The following is a 5,074-nucleotide window of genomic DNA, read 5'->3' on the forward strand; positions in this document are numbered from 1 at the left end:
TGTCCCACATTAGCTCTTGTGCCATGATTAAATGATGTTGGGTAATGTTGTCTGTCAAAACTCCATTCATTATTGAAACATGTTACAGGAAATAAAAAGGCATCATTCAGATAACATTAAAATAATCTAGCTCCCTGTGTGTCTTTTTACTTCTCCATCTTCCACTGACCTCAAAACTGCACTGCACACCCTAATATGTTTATGTGTCTGTGTTAATACATAGAAGTTCTTCAGATAAAAGACTGCCACTCACATTGTAGGGTTTTAGAAGGGGCCTTTTATTTAGAGGTTGTACACGGAACAGGATCCTTCTAAAGAACGTTCTGCTGAAAACTGAAATGTGTATGTAACTAGATAAAAAAAATGCTATAGTGTGGAGGACAAAATTAGCAAGTAGCTGGTGAACACAGTGGAGCATGTTGTGGTTGGTGGAGACCAAAACAGAGATAAAAGGTGAATATTGGACTCATCAGATGGCCAGAAATACAACTTCAAATGACTGTTCAGTAAGAAGTCTCAATATTATCAGTATGCTTAAGTAGGTAACCATTCGCCATATCAACTTATTAGGCTATTATATGTCACCGTTGTGCTGCCCTCAAGGGGCCAAAAATCAGTTATGTCGGTTAAAAGTTGGGTAAAGGTTGCCTCATTGAGTGCAGAAACAGACACTGTCTGTTGGCTGTTGTGGAACCGTCTTAAGTCATATTAAGCCTTTTTGTGGAGGTATAATAAGAGTGGACTGCTTTTGCCTTCGCCACCTGCAGTGTGACTACACAGGAGGTTAGGAGCTGAGGTTTTTAGTTGTCCATCTCACACATCTGATTGGACATTGATTGCTGCCCTGCTAACACGAGATCACTGGTCAGGATGACATTGTTTTGCTGGTGTGGACAGTAACTCATTGAAGCCTTAACTTGAATAGAGCCGCTGTAGGTTTAATGCCAGGTGACATATGGGAATGTATTTAAAACAATGCTTACAAGCATCTCAAGTGTGATAATTTTTTGTCTTAACTAAACACTTCTTTAACTGTTTGCTTTATTGGCCTGTAGACACACACAAACAAATGCACATACACGTGCAGTATTGCATCAGGTTCTGACTCCTCTGCTGCTATCATTCCCTTGGCTTTGCTTACCTCATTATCCTGACTCGCTTTTTGTTCCCTTATCAAAAGCTGTGCAGCATGTTTATTTTAAATATTTGAAGTATAAAATTAAATTTGTAAGAGGCACAGGCATGTTGTCTCATACCATTTTATTCTCAACACTTTTTTTTGTCTATTTGTTGTTTGTGTTTGGAAAGCATTTTGTCGGTCGTCACGTAGTTTGGTTTAAACTCTTCAGAGGATGCTAAAATCAGGTCTGTCAGGCGAAAAATAATCCTCCAGCCTGTCATCTTTCATGCCAATATTTCCTTTAGTTTTTCACAGTATGTGTGTTTTCCCTTTGTTTGTAACTTGAGAAATACAGTATGTCCTCACAGTCCCCTGACCGTTCTGAGAGAGTTTTGGTTAACTGGTTTCATTGTGCTGTTGAATGCCTTCAAAAATAATGCCTCCTTTTCTTGTTATTATTGTGTGTGTCCATGAGAGAGACAATGAAAACGTCACTTGTTTGTATCATCCTCTATTTTTCTCCAAATAACATATCCTCTGCTCTGCTTTCCCCGCCCCATCTTCTTGCTCTGCCAATAGGAAGAGAACCAGGAAGAGGAAGTTTAGATAAGGTGGGGGTGTGGCCAGCTAGAGTCTCTCTTTGGGACCATGCGGCCTGTTCAGGTGAGTGTGCGTGGTAAGATACAGAGTTGGCTTGTTTTTTGATCTTTTTGGTTGTTTTCCTGTTTTGTTTGCTTCTTGAAGGAAATGTTAGGGTTTGTTTTCCTGCTTTGTTTGCTTTTTGAAGGAAATGGTAGGGTTTGCTGCTTCTTGAAGGAAATGTTAGAAGAGGCTGTTAAATCTAGTCTGTGGTTTAGGCCTCCACCTTCAGCACCCTTTAAATTTTCCACCCCCTACCCGAACAAGGGTCTGTATCCAATCCCTACTTTCATCTTTTGACTCTACCTCTTTATTTTCTATCCCCTACCCGAACCAGGGTTTGTATTCCCACCCCGCTTTTTCTTGGTGCAGTTGGTGAGAGGCAGGGGTAGATGATGGTAGTGTGGCAATCGGCAGTTACATGTGGCATCTAGGCCTGTGGTAGCATTGTAGCAGCTAACAATAGCTAAAGCGGTGAGAGTATGATAGTATCTTAGCAGTTAGTATTGGTAGCTAGCAATTAACATTAACAGTATAGGTGAATCTAGCTTTATTGTCTTCTTCTGTTCCTCTTAGCAGGTAGCGGTTAGCACGTAACATTAGCTAAATGGTAGCATCGGAACTGTATTGTCTTCTTCTGTTCTTCCTAGCGGTTAGCATTAGCATTAGCAATAGTTAAATGGTAGCATCGGTACTGGCCACTACCTGGAGCATCTCTGGGTCAGTTGAACGTGGCGGTGCTGTTTGGATTGTGTAGGAGCAGTGTGAACTGGCACTAGGGGGGGTGACTCTGGGACGCCGGAGTTCACTGCCTAACCTCCTGGAGGTGTAGTGGGACTAAGTAGGCGAAACACTGTTGAAGGGAGGTTTCCACCTGATGACCCCCAGAGAGGTGTTAGGAATCACTGCTCTTTGGCAGGTATAGAGGCAGATTAGAGCTCAGAGGTTCTTCACTGAGAATGAATCCTCTTTTTGAGCACAAGTATCTTGTGTTTAAATTAACTCGATTTAATTTCACTGGAAATTTTCCATTGAGTCCATTTTACTCCTCTTGATGTAGCTATTCATTATGTATGTATTCCTTAGTTGTATCATAATATCAACGTTGTATTTTGTATTTGTATTCCACACTATTTTCCTCCACCTTTTTTTCCCCTACTTTTTCTTGTTTAGTTTTAAATGTTTGAAATGAGTTGGGCCTGCTCGTAACTAGATATTATGACCAATGTCTGGAGAGAGTTTTGTCTTAGTCGTCAACTGCAGACAAGTGCTTGACAACAACCAAACAGTCATAGAGGACCACTAAATTCAGGGTTGTTAGGTTTGACACATATAATCGTCTGCGTAACAAACCCATGGCATGATGCAGTAATATGGCCAGGTGTGGGGGGGTGGGGAGTTAAACAAAGTGTTCCAACTTTTCATCACTTCTCCACTAAAGTTTCAGATTGAACCACACATAGAGGCATCTCCAACTGTCTTCTGTCCTTAGAACCGTGGACATCATACAGTAATGTTACAAAAATGTTTTGGTGTCACTGAAAATGCAACACACTGGTAGTGTGGCCGAGTGGTCTAAGGCGCTGGATTAAGGCTCCAGTCTCTCAGGAGGCGTGGGTTCAAATCCCACCACTGCCATATGAGGGTGACTGTCCTTGACAATTTTTCTGTCAATGTGATGGCACATATGATTTAAACATCTTTGTTATCCCCTCCTTGAACTGGTGGAGGGGTTTGAGTACTTCAATGATCCTAGGAGCTACGTTATCCGGGGCTTATTGTCTTACCTGGAGGGGCGTGATTGGGAGGAACAGCCTTCCCGATCTGAACCAGAGTGGTGTTCTGTTATTGGACTGTGCTAGTCACAGTTTGTCCATAACGAACGCCATGTTCAAGCATAAGGGTGTCCATCATTGCACGTGGCACCAGGACACCCTAGGCCGGAGGTCAATGATCGACTTCATGGTTGTGTCATCTGACCTTCGGCCGTATGTCTTGTACACTCGGGTGAAGAGAGGGGCTGAGCTGTCAACTGATCACCACCTGGTGGTGAGTTGGATCCACTGGCAGAGGAGAAAGCTGGACAGACTTGGCAGGGCCAAACGTGTAGTGAGGGTTTGTTGGGAACGTATGGCGGAACCCTCTGTTAGAGGGGTCTTTAAGTCCCACCTCCGGGGGGATCCCGAGGGAGGTTGGAGACGTTGAGTCCGAATGGACCATGTTCTCCACCTCCATTGTTGACGCAGCTGTTCAGAGCTGTGGCTCTAAGGTCTCTGGTGCCTGTTGTGGCGGCAATCCACAAACTCGGTGGTGGACACCGGAAGTAAGGGATGCCGTCAAGCTGAAGCAGGAGTCCTATTGAGCTTGGTTGGTTTGTGGGCAGCTGACAGGTGCGGCAGCAGCAGTAATGCGGTTGTGTACCGGTCTGTCGTGGTAAAGAAGGAGCTGAGCTGAAAGGCAAAGCTCTCGATATACCAGTCAATCTACGTTCCTACCCTCACCTATGGTCATGAACTTTGGGTCATGACCGAAAGAACGAGATCTCGGATACAAGCGGCTGAAATGAGTTTCCTGTGGCGGGGCGCTCCCTTAGAGATAGGGTGAGGAGCTCTGTCACTCGGGAGGAGCTCAGAATAGAGCCAGCTGAGGTGGCTTGGGCATGTATATCGGATGCCTCCTGGACGTCTTCCTGGGAGGGTGTTCCAGGCATGCCCCACAGGGAACAGGCCCCAGGGAAGACCTAGGAAACGTTGAAGCAACTATGTTGCCCTACTGCTATTCTTCTTCAACTTTTTGCCCGTTATAGTATTTCATGATTATAACTAGAAAGTGGGAAAATTTAGCAGACAGAGGGTTTGGCTTTGGTCAGTCCAACACAGGTTTCTACTGGTTGATGCTAGTATCATAATAATAATGAGTGAACTGGAAGATGATGAACCTCATTTTAATTTTCTGCATATAAGCATGCAAGTTCTTATGATGTGCTAAGTCTCTTGATACTTGAAAGTTAGTATGCTCTTCCATTGTCTTAACAGATAGGTCACTGGTTTCATGAAGCACGGATTGTGGGTGTAAGTCACAGAAGGAGGGCAGAGCAGTGTGGCACAGCAGAAGCGTGCTGGGTTTATTAACTTGTGCCAAATGGCATGTGATAGCAAAAATAGCGATTCAATAGGTTAAACTGACCAATCTGCCCAGAACATGTTTGTCCAGGGGTTAGGAATGTATTATATGTGTGTGTGTGTGTGTATGTGTGTGTTTGTGCGAACTGTGGAGTTTATGAGTTGATGTCTGTATTTCTGCATCTTCATACAA

The 5,074-nt window shown here is 43.8% G+C and overlaps 1 non-coding gene across 1 annotated transcript; it reads left to right on the forward strand.

Moving 5' to 3' along the window:
* The first annotated feature begins 3,315 nt into the window (after positions 1-3,315).
* On the forward strand, positions 3,316-3,397 carry trnal-aag. The gene has a single exon. It is a non-coding gene; the product is annotated as a tRNA-Leu (tRNA).
* The last annotated feature ends 1,677 nt before the right edge of the window (positions 3,398-5,074 follow it).

Source organism: Chelmon rostratus, chromosome 9 (assembly GCF_017976325.1).
Source record: "Chelmon rostratus isolate fCheRos1 chromosome 9, fCheRos1.pri, whole genome shotgun sequence".
Lineage (NCBI taxonomy): Eukaryota > Metazoa > Chordata > Actinopteri > Chaetodontiformes > Chaetodontidae > Chelmon > Chelmon rostratus.